The sequence below is a fragment of the Hyperolius riggenbachi genome, chromosome 1 (genome assembly GCF_040937935.1).
Source record: "Hyperolius riggenbachi isolate aHypRig1 chromosome 1, aHypRig1.pri, whole genome shotgun sequence".
NCBI lineage: Eukaryota > Metazoa > Chordata > Amphibia > Anura > Hyperoliidae > Hyperolius > Hyperolius riggenbachi.
The window spans coordinates 126,232,659-126,260,291 of NC_090646.1; the positions used below are offsets into that span (position 1 = coordinate 126,232,659).

Here is a 27,633-nt window from a genome sequence, read left to right on the forward strand (position 1 = left end):
CTGCTGTAGTCTGTTACTTTATTAGTTTCAGTGCTGTGTTAGTTCGTTACTGACTGTGACAGACCACCACCAGCATCCATTGTGAGTGACCTGTGACTGTCTGTCGCCTGCCCGAGCCTATTGATTGATTGATTGCGTCTGACCGTGTGTGACCGATTCTAATTGTCACCGACTGTCTGCCGCACGACTTACTTATAGTGTAGTACGCTAGTTGTTTCTTAGTTACCTGCATGCGTGCATACTACTACTAGTGTCTACTACTTTACTACTAGTACCCGTTCACTTATTTTTTTTCACTGTTACTGTGTGATTTTATTATCATCTGTAGTGTGTGTAATAAATAAGAGTTATAACACATACAGGCCACCACCAGCATCCGTTGTGAGTGACCTGTGACTGTCTGTCACCTGCCCAAGCCTATTGATTGCGTCTGACCGTGTGTGACCGATTGTAATTGTCACTGACTGTCTGCCGCACGACTTACTTATAGCGTAGTACGCTAGGTGTTTCTTAGTTACCGTTTTTCTTAGTTTGGAGAAGTATGAGTTGGAGATCATGGGGCCATCCAAGGAGAAGGAGGAAGAGTTTGAGGTCCAGAAGTTTGTTGTTGGCGCTGAGGAGGAGGGGCATGATGCAGGGGATGTTGGGGTAGAGGAGTTGGTTGAGGCGGGCTCACAGGATATGTTTGGGGTTGATGATGATGACTTGATAGATCCTTCCTATGTGCCACCAGTACCACCAGCACATTTGGTTGAAGGCAGCTCGTCATCGGAGGAGGAGGCTTCTCTGGCGCAGAGGCGCGGCAGCAGCAAGGCGGCCAGCACAGGGCGTGGAAGGCAGGAGCCACAGCCTGCTGCTTCAGTCGCTACCACCACCGGCAGCAAACCTCTAACTAAAACCAAAAAGGCACAATCCTCCAAGGGCACCCAAAAACCCCAGCCCTCAAGCTCAAAGAGCAGGTTGAAGTCCCCAGTCTGGCGGTACTTCACCAAGTGCCCAGTGGACCCAACCCGCAACAGTTGCAATCTCAGTTTTAGCAGAGGTCGCGATATCCACAAATTAAGTACCTTGTGCCTGCAGACCCACTTACAGAGCAGACATTTTAAGGACTTTAATGAGTTGGAGAAGCTTATGCAAAGTGGTGCAGGCAGTGGTCAGAGCCAGACAGCCACTGCACAGATTTCAGAAGCAGCAGCAGCAGCCAACCCTCCTGCCCATCCAGCAGCAGCAGCAGCAGCAGGAGCACAGCAGCAACTCATCCTTTCCCCCCCCCCCCCCAGGCAGCCAGTCCTCAGTGGCCTCATCAGCTCCCTCCACAGTGGCCTCATCAGCTCCCTCCACAGTGGCTTCCTCATCCTCCCGTGCAGGCAAACGCGGCCCGCCAGACCCTGCTCAGTGAAGCATTCCCTGGTGTGACCAAGGTGCTGCCTCCCGCCCACAGGCGCATCCGGTTGCTGAACGGGTTGCTTGCCCGGGCCATGTGCTCCCAGCTCCTGCCATATTCCTTTGCGCAGGAGGGGAGTGACATCAGAGTGCTGCTGCAGGTTGGGATCCCGGAGTGGCAAGTCCCCAGCCGCCACTATTTCTCCCGCAGGGCGATCCCAGCACTGCACCGCTCTGCCATGGCGAACGTGGGCCGCACGCTGGATCATGCTGTAAGTGCGCGGATCCACATAACCATGGATTCATGGAGCAGCTGGTTTGGGACAGAGGGCTATCTGTCCTTTACGGCCCACTGGGTCAGCCTGGTGGAAAGCCCGAGTGAGGAAGCAGCAGGTCCACCCTCGGGCGCAGCAGCACCAGTCGCCCACTACGTGGTGCCACCACGCGGGGTCAGGGAAGAAGCAGCAGCTCCCGCCGCCAAGCGATCCCGTCTCTCCAGCAGCGTGAAGGCCTGCCACTGCCAAGTGTTGCTGGAGATGAAAAGCCTGGGGAAAAACTCCTTGACGGCATCAAATGTGCTCCGGTACCTCAGGGAGCAGGAGAGGACGTGGCTGACCCCCAGTGGCCTCACTGTGGGATTGGTGGTGTCCGACAATGCCGCTAACCTGCTGGCTGCCATCAGCAGTGGAGACTTGCTCCACGTCCCTTGCTTGGCCCACATCCTGATGCTGGACGTTGCTGCTGGGGGGGGGGACATCGGAGTGCAGCAGCAGTGGTGCAAGGGTGGAAAGAGGAGGAAGAGTCTCGGGCAAGAGGAGGAGGAGGACGCTGACCCTGATGTCTCTGTTAGACGGCCCACCCTGTTCCCCATGGCAGCGCACATGCTGCGCTGTCTGCGCACAGACCCCAGGGTCAAGCGGATGCAAGCGAGGGAGGACGCCTGCATCAGCATGATCCTGGACCCACGTCTGAGGGGGAGGTGGGATCAATTTCTGCCTGCCAGAGACCGTGAGCAGCGAGCAAGGGAGTTGCAAGAGATCCTTGTTCGGCGACTGGAGGAAGCCTTCCCCCCGCCTTCCACTCCCTCTGTCCCTGTCCAGCAGCCAGCAGCACAGCAGCAGGTGCCTGCGGCCAGCAGCAGCGTCAGGCGCCCAGGAGACCTGCTGTCATTGACGCAGGCGTTCTACATGAAGGTACAGCAGCCGAGAGAGGAGGTGCGGGCAGCAGCCACCTTCGGTGAGAGTCACAGCCAGCACATGATCCGGATGGTGGCCAACTACATGGGGTCCTTCAGTGGGCTTGACACCGGCAGCAAGGAGCCTGTGGACCCCATGGAGTACTGGGTGGAGTGCTTGAACATCTGGAGGGAGCTTGCGCAGTACGCCCTGGAGGTATTGTCTTGCCCCCCTTCCAGCGTGCTGTCTGAGAGGTGCTTCAGTCCGGCCGGTGGCGTGGTTACCGAGAAGCGCTCTCGTCTGTCCACAGAGGGCGTGGACAGACTGACATTTACGAAGATTAACCAGGCCTGGATAGAAGGCACGTTCCTGGCACCTGTTGTCGGCGAAAGGAGGACATGAGGTGCCTGCCTGGGAATTACAATACATTGCCTGCTGCCTGCCATACGTGACGACTTCTCCTCCTCCTGCTGGCCTGCTGCATTGATTTACCTATAAATTTATTTATGTATTTATTGTATTTCTACCTGACTCCTCCTGCTGCTGCTGGCCTGCTGCATTGATTTACCTATGAATTTATTTATGTATTTATTGTATTTCTACCTGACTCCTGCTGCTGCTGGCCTGCTGCATTGATTTACCTATGAATTTATTTATGTATTTATTGTATTTCTACCTGACTCCTCCTGCTGCTGCCGGCCTGCTTCATTGATTTATTTATGAATTTATGAATTGATTTATGTATTTATTGTATTTATAAAGCGGCAACATATTACACCGCGCTCATTTTCATCCTGCTGCTGTCAGTGGTCCCACCGCCAGGGTCCACACTATGCATTGCCTGCTGCCAGTGCCACATATCACTCCTCCTCCTGCTGCTGCTGTTGTATTTATCCTGCTGCTGTTAGTGGTCCTACCGCCAGGGTCCACACTATGCATTGCCTGCTGCCAGTGCCACACGTCACTCCTCCTCCTACTGCTGCTGTTGTATTTATCCTGCTGCTGTCAGTGGTCCCACCGCCAGGGTCCACACTATGCATTGCTGACTCCGCCCATTGGAGTTTAGTGTGAGTGTGGCCTTGGAGGAGAGAGGACCTCTCCGGCGGAGCTCCTGCAGTTCCAGCAGTTTGGAGCAGCCTGTGGACGTTTTTCATCTAAGGACTGGGTCCCTGTCAAGGTGGTGAGTGAGAGAAGGGGAGCAGGACTCTGGTTGTGTGGTTTTGGGCTCCCCTGAGCTGGTTGGCTCTGGGGGGCCTGGGCCAGGAAGAGCATCCCTGTCCTCCAAAATGGAGGCTCATAATACTGGTGGCAGTGGATTTTCAGTGGAAAAGACTGTTAATGATGTGGTTGCTTGGCAGCTAGAGGTCAAGAAGACCCAGGAATCTCTTAAGAGTTTGCAATTTGAACTAAAGAAAAAAATAAATAAGTATGGCCAGTCATGGAAACCAGGGTTTTTGAAATCAAACCCTCAGCTGGTGAAACTTAAAAAGCAGATTGATGAGCAGAGTGAAGCTTTAAGGAAGCTAGAAGCAAGTGGTGGAATGTTCTCAGAAGGTTTGAGGAATCAGCAAAGATTTGCTCAGATGAGTGAAGAAATTTCTCAGAGTGTGGGAGAAGGAAATGGAGGGAAAGTTGTGTCCCAGACTTCCAAAAGTTCAGAAGTACCAATGGATAGCCCTGTGTCTCAAGATAGAGCAGGAGGTGGAAATATAGGAGACAAGAGAGACATCTTCTTACCATATGGGTCGAATATGAGTCAGATCGCAAATATGCAGAATATGCAGCAGACTGTGAATGGGTTTTTTCCTTCCCAATATGGTTTAAGCATGCAGTTTCCGGGATATTTTCAAAACTTTTCTGGTGGTCACAATAATATGCATATGATGACAAATGACAGTAATTTTCAGAATTTTCCCTTTTCCCAGTCCTCTCCTCTCTTTCCCTTTGTGAACCAAAGTCTAAACCCTCATGTACAAGTGCCTAGTGTGGTAAATCCTTTCCCCAGTCTTGTCCCCCCTGTTTGTATAAACCCTGTGAGTCCTCAGAATTATGCGCAATCTGTATCGGCAGGGGTTAATAATGTGGCATTCAAAGAGAATCATAGTGCATTTTCTCCTGTAGGGGGTACTAGGAAGGTTCAGGATTTCAGGTTTACCTTTCAGGGACAGGATTCAGGTAATGTGGATCCATTCAGGATAGCGCCAAGGGAAGTTGGGCAAAACCCTGTAGTGATAGCGCAGGGTTTGCCCTCTTCCAAGATGGCGCTGAGTACGAGCTCTGGCGTGGGGGCGGTAGCCGGAAGTGACGTAAGCGTCGCATCTGGTTCCGGATCTATGGAAGAGAAAACAGCGGCGAGTGCGGCGCGGCCAAGCCTAAGTGAGGCGGAGAAGGGCGCATTAGGAGCGGCGATTCCGGCAAAGCCTAAAGCGGCTAATATGGTGACTGCGGAGGGGAGTGGTGTGGCTGGTCGGGCAGGAGGTGCAGTGACTCCTGAGGGGAACATTGCCAAAGAAAGAGTCCCTGAAGGGGGTGCAACAGAGAAAGGCGCTACGAATGACAGGATTAACCAGGTAAACGGTGGTCAGGGTGGGAAAAGAAGGGGTGATAATATCAATGCTGTTTGTGAAGCAGAAGAAAAAAGGAGGTTGGTGGGAAGGCAGGAGGGTATGGAAAAAAATATGGTAAAGGAGAAAGTGGTGGGAGGAGAAGGGAAGGAGATTGTTAAAAGTAACCTGGGTAATCAAAAACAGAGTAATAGCAGATCTTATGCGCAAATGGTCAAGCAAGGAAATGGAAATGCAAATTTGTCTGTAATTCAAGATGAGGCTGGTCAATCTTCTAGAAATAGAAGGAATCTAGTAAGAGTTAGTTTTGGTAATGAAGGAGGTGTTACCTATAACAGGAAAACGTTTATTCAGTTGCTTTTGAAGATGGGTTTCAGGGCGGTGGATTTTTACGCCATTTTGGCTCCTGAAAGCCCCCCTTCTTTTTTCGATGTTAGCTTTTTGTCCCCGACGGGTCTGGACACTTTCTGGGAGAAGTATGAGAGCATATGGAAGAACAAGGAGGAATGGAGAGGTTTGATTCCCCAGACTGTGTCCAGACAGTCGCTGGACAAAAAGATAACGATCGTGGTCCCGAATGAATCCATCCCGGTGCATGACCTTGTGGTCTGGATAAAAAATTATGGGGTACCTTTAAGCGCTCCAAAGAAGGTGATGGATGAGTTCGGGATCTGGGGGGGCGGTTGGGAGCTAATGGTAAGGTTGAACAAAATAGGGAATGTGGTCAAGCACATCCCAACATCAGTTTTTATAGGTAGAGATCGTGTGGTGGTTTTCTATCAGGGGCAGCCTCGAGTTTGTCACAAATGTAATTCAAGGAGCCATTACAGCATCTCGTGTCCAGAACAGAAATGTTCTCGTTGTCATGAATTGGGACATCTGGCAAAAGATTGCAAATTGATAAGGTGTAGTATTTGTTTGAAATTGGGGCATCCATACTCACAGTGCCCGGAGTCATGGTCAAATTTAGGTGAAGAAGTACATAAAGAAATGGAAAGAATTATGATAGAAGAAGCTGTAGGGGCTGCGTCTGATAGAGAGCCATCACGAGTAGAATCTGCCGCCCTGGAACCCCAGTCTGTGGTTCCTCAGTTTTTATCAGTATTAAAAACATTGCCGCCGCCGTCTCCCCCTCCATCATTGACATCGGTGGTAGAAAGATCAGATAAAGTTCTAGAGAAGTCACTGGACTCTAAGGTTTTAGATCCTATGGGACAAGAGATTATTTCTTCTTCTCCGAAGGAAGTGGTCCCTTTAAAAAAAGGAGAGGAGTCTGTGGAAAATAAAGAAAAAATGGAAGAAAATAATACTGGGGGAAAGAGAGAAGAGAATAAAGTACCCAAAGATTTGGAGGAGGGGAAAGGAAAGATGGAAGAACTTGTCAAAAAAAAAGAAGGGAATAAAAAAGAGAGGGAGGAGAGGGGTAAAAAGGTAGAGGAACCTAAATCTTTGGGGAATGTCAAATCAGCAAAAATGAGGAGACAAGAAAAAAGGAAAGAATTAATGGAGAAAAAGGCAGCAGAGAAATGGGAGAAGTATGGAAAAAAGGAGAGTATTGGAGTACAAAATAAATATGAAGCACTGAGTGATTTGTCTGATAATGTAAATAGTGACATGGAAAGTGATTTATTTGATGAGGAGGCTGAAGTTGCTTCAGTTCAGGAGAAGTCGGAAGAAATGGATATATCTTCTTCTAAAGAAGAAGAAAGTGAAGTGTAAGAAAGATTAGGCAATCCCTTTTTCATTTATCCTGATGGAGGTTCCCCCCCCTTTGAAACTAGCAACCATTAATGTTGCTAGTATGAGATCTGTAAGTGCTCGAAGGAAAGCCATATTTTTTCTCGGTCAATTTGATGCCGACATTTTATTTTTGCAAGAGACCAGGCTTCAAACATTGTCTGACATCCAGGAAGTCAAGAGGGACTGGCACTTTGGTCCCTCTTATTGGTCTCTTGCGGCTGAGCCTTATACTGGGGTGGCGGTCCTTTTTAAGACCGATATGGTAACGTTCCGGCGGGTAAGTGAAATTGAGATGGGGCGATGTTTGGTCATGGACGTCTCTGTGAGAGGGCAGGATTTGAGACTAATTAATATCTATGGCCCTCAATCTGAGAGGGAAAGGAAGCGCCTCTTCACAGAGATCAAGCCATTCCTGTTTACAGCCCAGGAGGTAGTCTTTGGTGGTGATTTTAATACCGTAGTTAGGCTCAAGGACAGGAGAGGTGCCAAGACTCGCCTGGGCTATGATAGCAATTTTCTGAATAGTATGGTTAGGGATGCTGGTCTGGTGGATGTGCATGTGAAGCACACCCCAGATGACACGGGATTCACTTATTTCTGTGGAGAGCGTAAGAGTAGGATAGATAGGTTTTTTGTTAAGGAGAACTCTGCTACCTCATCTTCAGGGGTGCAGGTGGTAGAGTTTTCCGATCACTGTATTCTGTCTGTGGTGTTGAATGTTTCAGATGTTCCTCCTAAGGGAAGGGGTATTTGGAGATTGAATTCGGTGCTATTGAAAGAAGAAAGTGTAAGACAATCTTTCAGGGATTTTTTTCAGGCACAGGTTACTTTACTGGACTGTTGTGACAGTAGGTCTGAGTGGTGGGAGATGGTTAAAAAGCGGGCAGTAGGTCTTTTCAAGAACCTAGCAAGAAAGAGAGCTTTTGGTAAATATGTTGCCTACCAGCGTCTGAGGCGGAAACCTGAAATTGCTGTCTTGGGGGATGGTGATCCTGTAGAGATCAAAAGGATCAAGGACTTGTTGCACAAGAGTCTACATGATCGGCATGCTTCTTTGCTTCTGGAAAGAGATTACGGTAAAAATCACTCGCCGGATCCTTATCAGAATTGTAAACAAAGCATAGCAGTTAAGATCATTTCTGGTCTCAAAGATAGTACGGGATCTCTGGTGAAGTCCAGAGCAGGGATCTTGGAAGTCGTGAGATCCTTTTATGCTGAACTGTTGGACAACAAGCCTCTTGATAGGACAGTAATGGAGACTTTCTTGTGTGATATTCCAGGACTGAAGAATTTGGGTGTTCCTCTTGCGTTTTTGATGGAAAAAATTTCTGCTGAAGAAGTAATGAAGGCCATAGAGAAGTTGGCTATAAAAAAAACTCCAGGGCCAGATGGCTTGACTGCCGAATTTTATAAGGTTTTCAAGGACATTTTGGCCCCTGAATTGGCAGAGGTTTACAATCGCAGTCTTGCAGAGGATGAGCTTCCTCCCTCTATGAGAGAATCAGCAGTTATTCTTTTATCAAAAGGTAAGGATTCTTCAATGATTGAGAATTGGCGGCCCATCAGCCTTCTTAATGTTGACCGAAAGATACTGGCTAAAATAATTTTTTGGCGGTTAAGCCAGGTGGCAAATGAAGTGCTTTCTCGCCAGCAGCACTGTTCTGTTCAGGGTAGAAGTACTTTTTCAGCCGTATTAACGGTCCGGGAGATTTTGGAGAGATGCAGGGCTGCTGGTTGGGGGAAATACTTACTGGCGTTGGATCAAGCAAAAGCCTTTGATCGTGTCAATCATGAGTATCTGTGGAAGCTCCTTAGCAAGTATGGTTTGCCGGGAAGGTTTATTGATTGGCTGAAAATTTTATATAGAGGTGCTGAGAGTTTCCCGCTTGTCAATGGTTGGGTTGGACAGACCTTTGAGGTTAGATCTGGGGTGCGCCAGGGGTGTCCGTTGAGTCCCTTGCTGTATGCCTTTGCCATTGATCCTTTCATAAGAAGGATTGATGGTGGGGCGTTGTGTGGGGTGCCGTCGGGCATAGCTGGTGTACCTCCTCTCAAGGTGGTGGCTTATGCTGATGATGTGACTGTGGTAATCTCTGGACAGGAGGAGGCAGAAGGAGTTTGTGCGGAGGTTGCCCATTACTCATTAGCGTCAGGCTCCAAGATCAATCAGGACAAATGTGAGGCTTTCTGGATGGGTAAGGAAAATGAGAACTTCTTGCTTCCGGTCTCTTTTCCGGCACCAAAAGAAAAAATTAAAATACTCGGCATAGAATTTGGCCTGGGTGACTATGGTTACCGAAATTGGGAAGGCAGACTGAAAAGTGCTGAGGCTAAGGTGATCCGCTGGAAAGGTTGGCGATTGACTTTTGGAGAAAGGATTGGCATAATCAAGACTTATTTGATTCCAATTATGTTATATGTCAGTTTTGTCTGTATTTTGCCAGGGTCTCTTCACACAAGAATCTACAGCTTGTTTTTCCAAATGCTCTGGGGAAACAAGATGAACCACGTTAAGAGGAATATCACTTATCGATCAAGGCAGAAGGGTGGCTTAGGAATGGTCAACCCAGTGGTTTTCTTTTCTCTGTTATTTATTAAAAACAACTTTGGTAGAATGTATGCGGAGGAACTGCCTGGATGGATGGGTATTTTTCAGTCCTGGTTTAAACCTTTTCTTAGGCGCTGGGAAGAAGGTGGTTTGGTGAAAAGATTGAGAGCCAGTACTGATTATCTGCCGGCCTATGTTGCACCGTGTCTGAAAGTGATCCGGCAATGGGAACTGACAAGGGAAGATATTATCTTGATCCCTAGGAAAATCCTAGTGGAGAGAGTGGTTGAAACTTTTTTTTCAGGAACCATTGGCCCTAAGAGATAGCCCAAGCCCAATTATGGAGGAGGGTTTGCGCTTGCTATGTTCTCCTAGGATTCCTAACAAATTCAGGGACTTGGCTTGGCTTTCCTTTCATGGCAGACTCTTTGTTAGAGGAAATTTGAAGTTCATTGGGGATAGGGATCGTGGTTGTCCTCATGAGGAGTGTGGTGGTGTGGAGGAGACCATGGACCATTTCCTGGTGGACTGTTCCTTTAAGAAAGAAGTATATAAACAGGTGGGTAGGGTCTTGGGTATCCCTTTCCTTGAGCGGCTCAGTTATGCGGAGTGGACATATGGTGCATTCAATAACCGGGGGTCATTTAATTTGGACACATTATTTTTAGTTAGTTTAGTGATTCGATATTACACGTGGCATGCACGGTGTCAAATTACGGTCCATCAAAAAGTCCTCCCTGTCCAGGTGGTGGTGCATGGCATTATTGGTGAGGTTGGGAAAATTCGGGGTCTTGAGGAGAGGAGGTTGAGTCGGGAGGAATGGCGTCTGTTTTGGCAGAACATCAGACCTCCTTGATTTGGCTAAATCTCCTTATGGTGAGCTTTCTATTTCTTTTCACTTAGTTAGAAACTTAAATTTGAGGAATGGCTTGCAAACATAGGAGGAGTAAGATTGCTTAGTCTTTCTTATTGATATATGTAAATATTGTGAATAGTGTATAGTGTATATAGTGTGTTATGGTACAGTAGTCAAGTAGCTAAAGTTTAAGCTATTTGGTTCTTGAGTCTTCTTCGTTTCAGGAAAATGGACTTGATATGGACTGAAAATTAAGTATTTGAGGCAAGAGGCCTAATGTTTTTGTTATTGTATTTATTTTGGCTCCTTTCATATTTTTGTATAAAATGAGTTGCGGTATTCTTTAATAAAGAATTACTATGCATTGCCTGCTGCCAGTGCCACACGTCACTCCTCCTCCTCCTCCTGCTGCTGCTGTTGTATTTATCCTCCTGCTGTCAGTGGTCCCACCGCCAGGGTCCCACACAATACATTGCCTGCTGCCAGTGCCACACATCACTCCTCCTCCTGCTGCTGTATTATTCCTCCTGCTGTCAGTGGTCCCACCGCCAGGGTCCACACAATACATTGCCTGCTGCCAGTGCCACACGCCACTCCTCCTCCTGCTGCTGCTGTATTTATCCTCCTGCTGCTGTATTTATCCTCCTGCTGTCAGTGGTCCCACCGCCAGGGTCCACACTATGCATTGCCTGCTGCCAGTGCCACACGTCACTCCTCCTCCTGCTGCTGCTGTTGTATTTATCCTCCTGCTGTCAGTGGTCCCACTGCCAGGGTCCACACAATACATTTCCTGCTGCCAGTGCCACACGTCACTCCTCCTCCTCCTGCTGCTGTTGTATTTATCCTCCTGCTGTCAGTGGTCCCACCGCTAGGGTCCACACTATGCATTGCCTGCTGCCAGTGCCACACGTCACTCCTCCTCCTGCTGTTGTATTTATCCTCCTGCTGTCAGTGGTCCCACCGCCAGGGTCCACACAATACATTGCCTGCTGCCAGTGCCACACGTCACTCCTCCTCCTGCTGCTGCTGTTGTATTTATCCTGCTGCTGTCAGTGGTCCCACCGCCAGGGTCCACACTATGCATTGCCTGCTGCCAGTGCCACACGTCACTCCTCCTCCTACTGCTGCTGTTGTATTTATCCTGCTGCTGTCAGTGGTCCCACCGCCAGGGTCCACACTATGCATTGCCTGCTGCCAGTGCCACACGTCACTCCTCCTCCTCCTCCTGCTGCTGCTGTTGTATTTATCCTCCTGCTGTCAGTGGTCCCACCGCCAGGGTCCACACAATACATTGCCTGCTGCCAGTGCCACACGTCACTCCTCCTACTGCTGCTGTATTTATCCTCCTGCTGTCAGTGGTCCCACCACCAGGGTCAACACAATACATTGCCTGCTGCCAGTGCCACACGTCACTCCTCCTCCTGCTGCTGCTGTATTTATCCTCCTGCTGCTGTATTTATCCTCCTGCTGTCAGTGGTCCCACCGCCAGGGTCTACACTATGCATTGCCTGCTGCCAGTGCCACACGTCACTCTTCCTCCTACTGCTGCTGTATTTATCCTCCTGCTGTCAGTGGTCCCACCGCCAGGGTCAACACAATACATTGCCTGCTGCCAGTGCCACACGTCACTCCTCCTCCTGCTGCTGCTGCTGTATTTATCTTCCTGCTGCTGTATTTATCCTCCTGCTGTCAGTGGTCCCGCCACCAGGGTCCACACAATGCATTGCCTGCTGCCAGTGCCACACGTCACGTTTTTAGTTTTGGTTTTTTTTTAAATACACCTATTTCAATGTGATTTCCCTTTAAAAAAACTCACACAAAAAAACCCGCGAACACGAATTTGTACCGAATTTTGAGGCGTAACCCCGAACCGAATATGAATCCGAATCGAATTTCGTGGTCGAAGGCGAATTTGAATGTCATGCGGACCCGAATTCGAATGTACCCGAACCGAATTTTGGTACATCTGAGCATGCCTGTGTCTCACACAGAGAAATGCAATAGTACTATCAGAATACAGTGAAATAATAATGCACTGGAGTGGTTCTGTGCCTGCAACTTAATGAGGCAACACCAGTAGTGTGCACACAGCTCTGGGTGTCAGCGGGCTGTGGAGTGTCACACACAAAAAAAAACACAGGAGACTGATGTGCTAGCCTAGCCCTCAAAAGGGCTGTTTGGGATGCTTTAACACCAAGTGAGGAACAAGAACACGGGCCTAGCTAATGCTTTCCCTACCTATCTTCAGCAAGCCTGCTCTCACTAACAGTCAGCAGCCAGCAGAGAATTCATCCAATATGGCCACCACAACTGCTTTTTGATAGGGAGGTGGGAGGTCCAGGAGGGGATGCTAGCTGAATGACTGCCATGTATCTGCTGACTCGAGGTAAGGGGTCAAAGTTTAGCTCAATGATAATGTATAGGGGCGAATCGAACAATGTTCGCTGTGAATGCGAACAGCGGATGTTCGCAGAATACTGCTCACTAGCGAACAGTTTAGGCCATCTCTACATGCACATAGTGTCCTGGCCCAGATCTGACCTGGGGACCAAGCACTGCAGGGCAAGAGTCCTATCCACTATGCCAACTTGCTGCCCATAGCTTTAGAGTTATAATCTCTGCAAGTGAAGTCATGCTCAGAAGTCATGGAAAGCAAGATGGCAGCCTTTGTGAAGCACAGCCAGCCCAGATCTGACCATAAGGAAAGATGACATTGTCTATTAATAAAGCAATGGTACTTAGCTATGCAAAACAGAAATCAAGTAAAATAAATGTAGTTTATATTAACTTGTCGAATGTTAGTATAAAATAAATGTAGTGTATGTTAGCTTGTGTAATGTTAGTATTTTAGTGCACTTATCCTGTGCACTTTACTATTTTTTTCAGATGATGTACTTGTCTCGCTTTTTAAAAAACATTTTTGTATTTTAAAGGATAAAGCTAAATAAGAAGGGTAGTAATCCAAGCAGACATAACATTACATTTAGGCCTCTTTCACAGTAGAACATTGCGTTTTGATGTGATGTTAAAGTCGCAACGCAAATTACAACGCAATGCCCCCAAAAAGTCGCAACGCATACAGTAGAGCATACAGGCAATGAAAAGTATGCTTCCAAGTTATTACTGAGCATGTGCAAACAGTCCAACGCAGCTAATAACGTGTATAACGCACAGCATGCAGCACTTTCTAATAACTACACACGAATGCAGCGTGTGCACTGTGAATGTCGCAAAGACTTAGTATTGCTGTGCGACTTTTTGGGGGCATTGCGTTGTAATTTGCATTGCGACTTTAACGTTGCATCAAAAACGCAACGTCCTACTGTGAAAGAGGCCCTAGCCTTGCCAAACCCTTTGAGGGCAATAGTCCTGATGGCTTCTCCCACTTGAAAAGTTAAAGTACACCTAACCCGAGTCAAAGCCATCTAAGGTGAACTCAGAGGTATGTTCATGTTGGATTCCAGTCCTCAATTGTTTGTCATATTGAATTCCTAGTCAATGAACCACTACAAATACTACTGATTATGATACATATCTTACAATACACTTAATTAACAGGACGAAAAGTAAAAATGTATGTAGCTTTGTGTGATCAAGCGAAAGCCAGAATACTTGTCTACTGGTGACAGCATTGCATTAACACAAAGCTGGTAATATACGATGCAGCAGCCACCACAGTAAACAGTCTCAGTGTTTTCTCAGCATTCACCACACAGGTGGCAAACCATACCCCAGTGACTGGCTCTGTCATGCATCATGCAATAGATAATGAAGACTTGCAAAACAACTGTCAGGCACAATATTTTCAGCTTTGATCACTCAGTTAAATAGAACTGCCAGACACAAATGTTGGGGATTTAAAAAGTGCAGTGTTGACCTCAGTTTCATTATTATGGATGAATACCGGGCTTACACTAGAGGTGATAAAACAGCAGAGTTACTGCACTGTCTGCTTATAAAGTATTCACATATAATCATCATCACTTTCATCACAAAACCAAAAAAACAGGAATTCAGCCCGTGATGAAAATGTTTTTTGTTTAATTACATTTATTTAAAAATGCAACTTTGTGTCTTCATATACTTTAGAGATTTCACCTCAGGTGGGTGCCCACTATGGCAACAGCACAAACATGAAATAAAGCTCAGCTGTAGTCAAAAGTGAAATTCACGACTAGTGATGTCTCACCTGACAAACTGGGGCATAATTAGGCTGCATGAGCCCGTGAAAACGTTGTTATCCCCGGGGTGGCGGGGCCCCCTTTATGAGAGCAGAGGAGCTTATGCCTCTTGTAAGCCCGGTTCACACTTGTGTTGAAGTGGCAAACGTATAAGTGAAATTGGATCTGATCACCGGTCAATCGGATCCATTTTCACTCTGTTGTCACTCTGTTTCCGCTCCACTGCTTCCGCTCCGTTTCTCCACATCCCCCTAGGACCCCCAAAGTGGATTTTTGTTTATTTAGAACGGTCCATTTTTTCATTAGTGTGAACACATTTTTTCATTGCTTCCAATGCAGTGCTTCAGCATCTCTTTCCGTTCCCCTGGGCTCAGCGGTCTGGAAAAATTGGTGCTGCTGGAAACTTGCGGTTAGTTCTGCGAATCGTGCGGAATGGATCATGCAGAATGGACAGATGGGAATGGATCCATAGATTAAAGCGGTTTAAAACCCTGACATAATATTCAATAAAAACATGTTTTCCTACTTTTTATATGCCATATGGTTATCATATTTGCATTTGTGCATAAGTAATAAGTATTATTATTAATTTAGAAATTATAGGTTCCCAAAAGTACAGTTTTTTTGCTTTGTGAGCTAACTTTGCATTTTATTAATAACTGGTTTTATTCATTATGTGTTGAAGTCAGACATGCTTTCAGTGTCTCTCTGTCTCCAGCTGCTTCTGCACAGTCAGAGAATGTGTCACATTCCTCACTTGATACATTTAAATAAACACTAAATAACATTATCTACACCTTCGGATGCGTCCAGATTTCACTGCACTGACCTTTCAAGCTCTGTGTGTAACCCTTCGAATGCTGGTATAGTAAAAAAAAAAGGCTGGTTGCATATAATATCGTAACGATTGTGGAACTTTCTCCGTGATCAGCGCACAACGCGTGCGCTGATACGGCGGAAATCCTCCACAAGCGTATATTTGCAGGCACCCAGCAAAAGGTGCTACGCACCCGTAAAGGGAAAATTCCTGTCGGCAGATGGCGTTGGGGAGTGCAGAGGAACCAATCCTCTGTACCTCCACAAATGCCAGACAGGAATTTGTACGAAGCGCAGAAGGCAATCGCAAGAGAGGCAATTGCGAATGAGAACGAGCAAAGGGACAGGTTGTATGTGTGTGCGCCAACCTAGTCGCCACCCCGCGACAGTGCACACACAACAGCAGATAAGAAACAGGAACGCGATCGCGAGAGGTGCGATCGCCAGACGTGACACAAGGCAGATCAGAACAGAATACGAGGTTAGCAAAGGCACAGCAAATAATACAATGAGGAGATACGGAAATTACAAACGCTAGCTAACCGCGAACACCGCACTCATTTGCAACAGTGCACGCGGTTATGCACGGTCTCCACGTGATAAGCACAATAGAGACAAGCACGCCTAACTAACCATTAACAGACAAACATGAAACAGAGGACGCGAGCGCTTGCTTAACGGTTACCTCACCGAGCCTCCAGCAAGCGTAGCAGACAAGACAGACACACGAAAACAGGGACAAGCAAGAGATAGGATCCACAGCACTAGCGGAAAGTGGCTAGCGTGATCCCAGGAGACAGAACAGAAGGATCCACAGCGCTAGCGAAAAGTGGCTAGCGCGATCCAAGGAGACAGAACAGAAGGATCAACAGCACTAGCGGAAAGTGGCTTGCGCGATCCCAGGAGACAGAACAGAAGGATCCACATCGCTAGCGAAAAGTGGCTAGCGCGATCCAAAGAGACAGATCAGAAGAGATAGCTGGTAGCAACCTCTGCACCAGCTATACTCCAAGAACAGAGATCAGAACCATTTCCTGTCGACCACCGTTGGGACAGGACAATGGCAACAGAACAAACAAACAGATAAACAATCCTAACTGCACTAGGGAAAACCTGCCTAGCTCAGATTCAGGAATTACTCTAAGCTGATCTTCAAACAGAGAGTAAGGCTGACACCCCACCAGGAGTGTTACATAGGACGAAATCCTTATGACCAGCAAAGCATTGTGGGAAAGACATAGTACTTATAGTACACACCTCCAATGAATGTGGCCAGGCAATTTGCATAACAACGTATGCAAATTCCTCAGCAAGCACAAGCTGCAAAACTGACAGAAGCTCTTCTTTCCAGAGTCCTGCAGCATGCAAACCTACACAATGGTCAAAAAGCTGCCTGCCTGCACAGGCAGCTGAGCAAATCATCACAGTACCCCCCCCCCCCTCCAGGGTCGAATTCCAGACGACCCTCAAAAGTGCTATTAGCAACAGACTCAAACTGAAGACTCATGAAGGTCGGGACACCCCGACAAAGTCCAATTCCAGAGTCAGTCCACTCGAAACCGACCTCATCGGAAACAGAAGCCACCGAAACATACCCATCAGCACTACAAGTCTCAGCGTAACACCCATCAGGACTGTGGATACCAGAGAAGAAGCCACCGAAACCCTCCAGACAATACCCACCACCTTCCAAGGAGCGTCCAAAAATACCAAATCTGCCACAAAACCTGTTCGAAGTGTCCCTTATAACACAAAAGCCACCGTTGATCTTATCCAGGGTACCAAGCAAAATTTCTCCCGGAATCTCCCAGAACCTTTTGAAGCTCCACAGAGATCCCAAGAGGGCAGAACAATCACCAGGCTCACATGGAGAACTATCAAGAACCCCTATGGAACCAATGACAATTCCAGACTCAGAATTACGAGGACACCCATCAAGATCAAGACTTTCAGGGACCACTTCTGGGCATGCAAGCAGGCAGGCTAAATCAGAACATGTCTCCACCGAGGACGCATCTGAGTATGCTGGTAACCGAGGCACACTTGGGCTTTCTGGGTCACAGAGCACATTGGGGTACACCAGCACAGGAGAAACCTCAGGACATGTTGGGGAACTGCCAACCTCAGAGTCCGTCACGAGGAAACCAAAACCAGGACCGGGCAGAAAATCATCACGAGCAATGGTCTCAAGCACTGGACTTTCAAAAGAAGACTCGGATTCAAATTCGGAAATTTCTGTGACTGCAATATCATCATTGACTACACATGACTGAAGCTCCACCAGAGCTGAAAAGGTAGCCAGCAAGGCAGCAATGCCTACGGAAGAGGGCAACACCTCAGAAGGACTTGGGGGGCAGAAGACATCTCCCACAAGTTCTGCACCCTTTGGGAGGAACTCGGAGACCTCCAGAACATCAAACAAGACCTCAGGAACATCATTTTCCAGGTTTTCTAAGCAGGATTCTGAACTATCCATGTTACAGGGCAAAACTGGAACTTTATTTTGTGAACAGGGCAGATGTCCCAGGAATGGTTCCACCATAACCTGAGACTGAACTTCATCGTAATTAGCGGGATGTACAGGAATATTTACTGGGACACACACTGACTCCCTAACTTCACTCTCACTGCACCCAGAATTCTGTGTGGCAGTCAAACTAGCTTGTAACTCCAAAACTGCAGAAAAACAGGTGAGTATAGTGGCAATACCTAGACGAGCCTCTAGGGACACTGCAGGGGATTCTAAGCAAGGCCACATTGACTCATCCAGAGTACAGAGTGCAGAATCAGCACTTCCCTCAGAGCAAGAAAGGGGCTCACAAACGTCAGTGCGAAAGGAAAACATGTTTTCATTCATTGTACAGGGCAGGTTCAGAGAAAGCATCTCTGAATAAGGCAAAGAAGGTTCAGCATCAGATTCGCAAAACCGAAGCGCTGTCTCACTCTTAGATTCAGCTAACAATGTCGAATCCGAGGAACCAGAACGCAAAACCTGCGAATCAAAATTCACTTTAGGTTGTGAAACTGACGCTTCCATAGCGCAAACCTCCGCGATCTGCGGAGCAGACTGCAAGGCATCTAGGACCGAAACACTGGAGCAACTGTCATCAGGCAACGGGCCCTTACAGGTGTGAACAGGATGAGACAGAGACTCATCTGTAGAAGAAATAGCGACATCAACAGGATAAACTTTATTAGGCATATTAATTTTACTTTTGACGCTACATAGTCGAGAAATTTTCCCCATAGCAGGGTCACAGACGGAAGATCTCAAAGATCTGTTTCTAAATGAAAATGGATCCCACACATCCTTGAGGAAACCGGCAGACTCATGCCGATCACAATCTGCAGGAACATCCGAGAAACAGGCATCAGATCGCACAGATTCAAACTGCACACTGTCACAGGAATCAGGCACAGTGGCACACTCATTCATTTCAGATTGCACAAAGTCAAGACTCACATGCTTTACCCCAGAAAGGCAGGAACAATCAGCCGACAACGATGTCTCTTTATTGGAATCAATTGGTTGGTGTGTGTGCAACTCATCCAAAATCGTCTGCCACACATAAATCACCAGATCCACATCATCCTTGTCACATTCATCGGAATCAATCAGAAGATACATAGAGTCAAGACAAGCATTCAAGACATCTTCGCTTTTTGCGATGTAAAAATCGCAAAAGGCTTTCCAATCAAAATTGAATTCCTCCAATAAGGCCCCAACATCCCATGAGGCAAATGGAGGTTCAAACAAGCCATTATCTAGATAATCTCCATATGGGTGGAGTTCAGGAACAAGAACAGATTTTTTAACTGCTTTAATATAGTGTGCGATCCTACCTATAGCAGGATCCACATAAGCTCTGGATTGAGACAAAAAAACAGGAGACAGATCAACATCATTGTTATACTGAATGGATTTGCACATTTCAGACTTGACAGAAATAACCTCTTTATTTGTGGTTGCTATGGGCAACGGATCTTTCCGCTGGGAAGCCTTCCTAGATCTTTTACGTTTAGACTTAGAGGCTTTGGATGGCTGCTTTTTAAAACCTGAAGTGGCAACTGACACATTGAACTGATTGTCATACTGAAAGGTTTTGCATGGAAGGGAAAGATCAGCTGACTTATCAGCAGCTACACACTCAATCAGAACAGGTGGTAAGCCAGGCAGTTTAAACCAGTGAGAGAATATCACTGCAAGAAACTGATACAGATTATCATTCTAAGAATTGGTCTTTAGCACATCATATGCCCAGGTGAACAAATCGTTTTTTAAAAACACATAGGCAAACAGAAGAGCTGATGTGGACGGATCAGAAATCTGAAAGGTGGGATTCAGGCAAAACCTCACACATTCAGAAAGAAATTCCGCCTTGGTCTCTGAATTTAGCCTTTTAAAGCTCTTAAAGACACAGGACCCAAACTCGACAAAATCGTACAAATCGGAATTTCCGTCTACACTGGGGTTTTGGGTTGGGCTGGTCATACTGTAACGACTGTGGAACTTTCTCCGTGATCAGCGCACAACGCGTGCGCTGATACGGCGGAAATCCTCCACAAGTGTATATTTGCAGGCACCCAGCAAAAGGTGCTACGCACCCGTAGAGGGAAAATTCCTGTCGGCAGATGGCGCTGGGGAGTGCAGAGGAACCAATCCTCTGTACCTCCACAAATGCCAGACAGGAATTTGTACGAAGCGCAGAACGCAATCGCAAGAGAGGCGATTGCGAATGAGAACGAGCAAAGGGACAGGTTGTATGTGTGTGCGCCAACCTAGTCGCCACCCCGCGACAGTGCACACACAACAGCAGATATGAAACAGGAACGCGATTGCAAGAGGTGAGATCGCCAGACATGACACAAGGCAGATCAGAACAGAATACGAGGTTAGCAAAGGCACAGCAAATAATACAATGAGGAGATACGGAAAATAACAAACGCTAGCTAACCGCGAACACCGCCCTCATTCGCAACAGTGCACGCGGTTATGTGCGGTCTCCACGTGATAAGCACAATAGAGACAAGCACGCCTAACTAACCATTAACAGACAAACATGAAACAGAGGATGCGAGCGCTTGCTTAACGGTTACCTCACCGAGCCTCCAGCAAGCGTAGCAGACAAGACAGACACACGAAAACAGGGACAAGCGAGAGATAGGATCCACAGCACTAGCGGAAAGTGGCTAGCGCGATCCCAGGAGACAGAACAGAAGGATCCACAGCGCTAGCGAAAAGTGGCTAGCGTGATCCAAGGAGACAGAACAGAAAGAGCCACAGCACTAGCGGAAAGTGGCTTGCGCGATCCCAGGAGACAGAACAGAAGGATCCACAGCACTAGCGAAAAGTGGCTAGCGCGATCCAAAGAGACAGATCAGAAGAGATAGCTGGTAGCAATCGCTGCACCAGCTATACTCCAAGAACAGAGATCAGAACCATTTCCTGTCGATAGGACAATGGCAACAGAACAAACAGATAAACAATCCTAACTGCACTAGGGAAAACCTGCCTAGCGCAGATTCAGGAATTACTCTAAGCTGATCTTCAAACAGAGAGTAAGGCTGACACCCCACCAGGAGTGTTACATAGGACGAAATCCTTATGACCAGCGAAGCATTATGGGAAAGACATAGTACTTATAGTACACACCTCCAATGAATGTGGCCAGGCAATTTGCATGACAACGTATGCAAATTCCTCAGCAAGCACAAGCTGCAAAACTGACAGAAGCTCTTCTTTCCAGAGTCCTGCAGCATGCAAACCTACACAATGGTCAAAAAGCTGCCTGCCTGCACAGGCAGCTGAGCAAATCATCACAAATATGCTGTAAATAATTTTTTAGAGCAAATAAGAAATGTTGGGTTATATTCCGCTTTAACATTGGATCCGTTTCCACCCAATTTCTTCTGATCTGTTTTTTAACTCTAATATGAACTGGGCCTTACACTATACACTGAAAAACTGGTGCATTTTAACTTTCCATAGCAGTTCATTGTGAAAAAGTTTTCAGTTAAAATGCGTATAGTGTGAAATGAGCCATAGGAAAACATGCACATTACTTTGAAAATCAGTTGTCTAGCATAGCTTACAACTGTCCCTCTTTTAAAGAGACAGTCCCTCTTTGGGAGCCATGTCCCACTCTCCCTCTTTCTTCCTCATTTGTCCCTCTTTCAGGACTGATGTACAGATCTGTGTTAATTTATGTATTTTTCTACTGAACAAAATGTGTTTTATTAACTCTAAACTTTATTCCCATCCTTAAAATGGATGTATTCTTATTTTCATGTGTTAATATGAAGGAAAATAAACCAGGATAGAAAGGACCAGTGTGGTTTGAATTATAAAACAACATATTTTTCTTTTTAAATCTTTATGGTATGCGTGACTAGGGGTGTGATTAGGGGTGTGACAGGGGTGTGGCTTAAGTGTCCCTCTTTCTTATCTCAAAAAGTTGGAAGGTATGGTCTAGTTATAACTTAGAGCAAGTGATATAGTGTAAAAGGATCCTAAGGCAGCCCATCCCTCTCCCTTCCCCCTTTATGCAGAGTAGCAGTGCAGCATATACATATGTACATTGTACACAGCTCTGCTCTCTTCTCTTCACTCCACAGTGGCTGCGTGCACCAGCATTCCTCTGTAAGTCCCTAATATCACATGACATGCATTGGGGAAGGAATGCTGGTACACTCTGCATTGTGAAGAGGAGAGAGAGAGTGGACGGTGGAGACATAAATATGTACATGCTGCTCTGCATAAAGGGGGAGGGAGAGTGATGGGCCCCCTTAGCTCCTCCCTGGTTGTGTGTGTGTGGGGGGGGGGGGTCATTGTTACGCCCATGCTGACAAAACATTCAGTACCTGTAATGTGTAGTGTGTCCTGCTTTTTTCCCCAGCGACTATCTTTCAGCCAGAAGCTAGGACAACATCACTGCTGTCTACAACCTGAGCCAGGGCTGGGCCGAGGCAGAGGCGAGAGAGGCTTCAGCCTCAGGGCGCAGTGTAGGAGGGGGTGCACAACTCACTCAGCTATCATTCCCCTACTGAGTTTGAAGCAGAGAGAAATAAGAAAAGGGGATGCATGGCAGTGACTGCAAGCCAGATAACTAGAGATTAAGGTGTTTGGGGGGGGGGGGGGGGGGGTGGAGTTCCTGGGGCACCTCTTAGTCTAATAGCAATCAGAGTGTGACGGCTGGGGTGGGAGGGATGGAGGGGCGCACTTTGGTGTCTCAGCCTTGGGTGCTGGAGGACCTTGTCTTGGCTCTGACCTGAGCCAGAGTGGATGTCAGTAGGTGAAGTGGATGGGTGGCAATGCGAGCGGAACTAAATGCCCAACAGAAGACAACGCGTGCGGCCATGCAACGGATATGTGATGAAACATGAGCGCATCTGCTGTTACCGCTCCATTGTGCATTCGGACATTGTGCATTCGGACAGTGAGCGAGCGCTTGCTTAACGGTTACCTCACCGAGCCTCCAGCAAGCGTAGCAGACAAGACAGACACACGAAAACAGGGACAAGCGAGAGATAGGATCCACAGCACTAGCGGAAAGTGGCTAGCGCGATCCCAGGAGACAGAACAGAAGGATCCACAGCGCTAGCGAAAAGTGGCTAGCGTGATCCAAGGAGACAGAACAGAAAGAGCCACAGCACTAGCGGAAAGTGGCTTGCGCGATCCCAGGAGACAGAACAGAAGGATCCACAGCACTAGCGAAAAGTGGCTAGCGCGATCCAAAGAGACAGATCAGAAGAGATAGCTGGTAGCAATCGCTGCACCAGCTATACTCCAAGAACAGAGATCAGAACCATTTCCTGTCGATAGGACAATGGCAACAGAACAAACAGATAAACAATCCTAACTGCACTAGGGAAAACCTGCCTAGCGCAGATTCAGGAATTACTCTAAGCTGATCTTCAAACAGAGAGTAAGGCTGACACCCCACCAGGAGTGTTACATAGGACGAAATCCTTATGACCAGCGAAGCATTATGGGAAAGACATAGTACTTATAGTACACACCTCCAATGAATGTGGCCAGGCAATTTGCATGACAACGTATGCAAATTCCTCAGCAAGCACAAGCTGCAAAACTGACAGAAGCTCTTCTTTCCAGAGTCCTGCAGCATGCAAACCTACACAATGGTCAAAAAGCTGCCTGCCTGCACAGGCAGCTGAGCAAATCATCACAAATATGCTGTAAATAATTTTTTAGAGCAAATAAGAAATGTTGGGTTATATTCCGCTTTAACATTGGATCCGTTTCCACCCAATTTCTTCTGATCTGTTTTTTAACTCTAATATGAACTGGGCCTTACACTATACACTGAAAAACTGGTGCATTTTAACTTTCCATAGCAGTTCATTGTGAAAAAGTTTTCAGTTAAAATGCGTATAGTGTGAAATGAGCCATAGGAAAACATGCACATTACTTTGAAAATCAGTTGTCTAGCATAGCTTACAACTGTCCCTCTTTTAAAGAGACAGTCCCTCTTTGGGAGCCATGTCCCACTCTCCCTCTTTCTTCCTCATTTGTCCCTCTTTCAGGACTGATGTACAGATCTGTGTTAATTTATGTATTTTTCTACTGAACAAAATGTGTTTTATTAACTCTAAACTTTATTCCCATCCTTAAAATGGATGTATTCTTATTTTCATGTGTTAATATGAAGGAAAATAAACCAGGATAGAAAGGACCAGTGTGGTTTGAATTATAAAACAACATATTTTTCTTTTTAAATCTTTATGGTATGCGTGACTAGGGGTGTGATTAGGGGTGTGACAGGGGTGTGGCTTAAGTGTCCCTCTTTCTTATCTCAAAAAGTTGGAAGGTATGGTCTAGTTATAACTTAGAGCAAGTGATATAGTGTAAAAGGATCCTAAGGCAGCCCATCCCTCTCCCTTCCCCCTTTATGCAGAGTAGCAGTGCAGCATATACATATGTACATTGTACACAGCTCTGCTCTCTTCTCTTCACTCCACAGTGGCTGCGTGCACCAGCATTCCTCTGTAAGTCCCTAATATCACATGACATGCATTGGGGAAGGAATGCTGGTACACTCTGCATTGTGAAGAGGAGAGAGAGAGTGGACGGTGGAGACATAAATATGTACATGCTGCTCTGCATAAAGGGGGAGGGAGAGTGATGGGCCCCCTTAGCTCCTCCCTGGTTGTGTGTGTGTGGGGGGGGGGGGTCATTGTTACGCCCATGCTGACAAAACATTCAGTACCTGTAATGTGTAGTGTGTCCTGCTTTTTTCCCCAGCGACTATCTTTCAGCCAGAAGCTAGGACAACATCACTGCTGTCTACAACCTGAGCCAGGGCTGGGCCGAGGCAGAGGCGAGAGAGGCTTCAGCCTCAGGGCGCAGTGTAGGAGGGGGTGCACAACTCACTCAGCTATCATTCCCCTACTGAGTTTGAAGCAGAGAGAAATAAGAAAAGGGGATGCATGGCAGTGACTGCAAGCCAGATAACTAGAGATTAAGGTGTTTGGGGGGGGGGGGGGTGGAGTTCCTGGGGCACCTCTTAGTCTAATAGCAATCAGAGTGTGACGGCTGGGGTGGGAGGGATGGAGGGGCGCACTTTGGTGTCTCAGCCTTGGGTGCTGGAGGACCTTGTCTTGGCTCTGACCTGAGCCAGAGTGGATGTCAGTAGGTGAAGTGGATGGGTGGCAATGCGAGCGGAACTAAATGCCCAACAGAAGACAACGCGTGCGGCCATGCAACGGATATGTGATGAAACATGAGCGCATCTGCTGTTACCGCTCCATTGTGCATTCGGACAGTGTGGTCTCTCTGTCTTGTTTCCTTTTCAACTATCTCACCATAACATAACAAGCTAAATGGTTTGAAAACAGCACACCGACAAAAAAAATTGAAATAGCAGCAATCAGGCTTTATAAATCATTCTTTGTATAGAAACTAATAGTGGGCAACCTAAAATTTGAATGTTTACATCAACACAACAGACAACATTCTCTCCTCTAGCACTTCCGACATCCTGCAACTACAGATCTTACTAGTGCTGCTACTACAGCTAACAATAACAACAACAACAATTACAGTAACAACCATGTCAGAGACTGTAGTAGAGTCAGAAAGTATATAAATATAAACAAGATGGGAGTGCATTCCGGCTATTACATATAAAGATGAATACAGCTAGCCACATATAACATACTTTGATTTCGGTTTACAGTCACATACCTTATTGAAGGTTACAGTTTAGAAGTCCAGCAGTTGTTTTTTGCAGGTCTCATCATGACAGTGATTTCAGTGTTCTAAATATACTGGTCTATATTTGGCCAGAGTGCACATGCTCCTCCAGCCAAGATCACTGAAGCACACAAGTTTACAGCCTAAGAAACAAAACATATATACAGTACATATATACAGTATATTACTGTGAAATTTGTATGTACCAACAGAGTTAGGGGTTTATGGGAGTACATATGCATTGAAATGTCACGGTTCTGATTTCAAGCATCCAATCAAGCCCTTCATGAAAAAAGGCCCCTGGAAAAAAGGGCGCAGAGGATTCGCAGAGGATTGCCACTAGTAGATATTCTACTGCTGGATTCCGATAGTAAAATATCAGTAATCTTTACCGATATTTTACTATGGCTAAACCTTACCCTACTCTCCCAGAGAACCCTACCTCTAGTGATGCCTAACCCCCTGGTGTCGCCTAATCCTATACTTCCCCCTGCGCATAACCCCACCAATGGTGCCTAACCCAACCCCCCTGGGGTGTGCCTATCCCTAACTCCTCCCTGGTGCCTGAGGGTGTCCAGCCCACCCCCCGGTGCCTAAACCTTAACCCCCACTCCTGCAGAGCTGAGATGAAAGAAAGTAAATGTCGGCACCCGGAGGCTTCTTTGACACAAATTGCAGCTAAATTTCAGCGCCAGCAGGTGCCCAATAATGGGGTGCCACACTGTGCTCAAATTGCCCTTTTTTGCTGCAAAGTGTGACTTTTATAACAGGCACCTATGGTGATGCCCTTTTTTCCGTAAAGGGTCCTGCGCCCTTTTTTTTCTAATTTGCCAATCAGGTTTTCAGATAACACAGCATACTTTCTGGACATACCTGCATGGTGAACATTACCACGGTGACAGTTCACTCCTTGGGATGAGTGAAATAGCCTGTTCCTTTTTGCAAAATGAATATTATTAAACAATACAACCTGCACTTGCTCTCTCTGAAAGTGCCATCACAGCTGAGACACATGTCGAGCCTCCCACCTAAACGGAGGAGAGCTCATACCCAAACTTTATACCTGTTTTTAGCTTCTTTTATGTGAGCATAATGGCCTTCTATACAGTAGCAGTATTACACTATAAGGAGTTTTTACTTGAGTTACCCACATTGGAGAGTTGTAGTGAAAGTGGAGGTGTATAAAGAAGATCGAAGAGTGTGCCTGTCTGGAGGTGACCTGGAAATAACCCAAGTGTGCAATAAGACCTTGGTGGTCTAATCATCCGGTGTGTCTCACCAGATTGGATGTGGTGGAGGTATATTCTAATAGAGATCAGATGAATAATCAGAAGTCAGTACTGTACTGTGTAGTGGTCCAGAGTAGCGCTTTACTGAACATCTGTGGACTCAAGCCTCTTGCACACTACATGATTCCGATTTTTTTATACAATCCGATTTTCTATTCCGATTGAAAAATGTAGCAGCATGCAGTACTTTTTTTAATCGGAATCAAAAATCATACTGTATAAAAAATCAGAATCACATGTAGTGTGAAAGAGGTCTCAAGCATATTAAAACCAGGAGCGCACCTGTGCTGCGTTAGCACCCAGGATTAACATTTGTGTAACTTTGATAGGGGTATATAGTGGTACACACTGAACAGAATATCTGACAGTCATTCTTTCATTTGTGATCACTTGGTAATGGCCTGCGCCCACTAACACAGTTGTGCGCAGTTGTACTCAGTTGTGTCTGCTTTTCAGCATCTGTAACATTGATGTGTTGCTGAAAAGCAGACACAACTGCGCACAACTGCGTTAGTGGGCTCAGGCCCTAAGGAGCCAATGAAACTGGCTCCCTAATGAGAGACAAGAGGCTCAGCTGTCACATGATCTGCGGCCACGGGCGCAACCGATCGGCTTGGGACAGTGGAAAACCTGCCGCATAGATTCTACGGCAATGGAGGTTGGGAGCTACAAGTGTAGTGTAGAATCTTACATCCAGTGTGCCCAACCAGTTCAAAGAAAGTTCAGTGATGAAATTAAAAGTCCACTAGTCCACAGGAACTACTGGTATGTCTAGTTTTTATAATCTGCTATGGGCTTCTTAACATTGTAGGCTGGCATCACACTTTGCATTGCCTTAATAAATATTACATTCTGGCCTTTTATTGAA

At 46.7% G+C, this 27,633-nt stretch overlaps 1 protein-coding gene across 4 annotated transcripts in view; it reads right to left on the bottom strand.

Annotated features, from left to right (window-relative positions):
- The window catches only part of YIPF7 (Yip1 domain family member 7), a 114,622-nt gene that overhangs the window by 70,815 nt on the left and 16,174 nt on the right, over positions 1–27,633 (bottom strand). For 2 of the 4 annotated variants that reach the window (XM_068278527.1, XM_068278523.1), the window contains one exon: positions 25,468–25,619. The exons of the other annotated variants lie outside the window; for them this stretch is intronic. The gene's annotated coding sequence lies outside the window, so the exon portion shown is untranslated. The remainder of the gene's footprint in view (positions 1–25,467; positions 25,620–27,633) is intronic. 4 annotated transcript variants of the gene reach the window in all.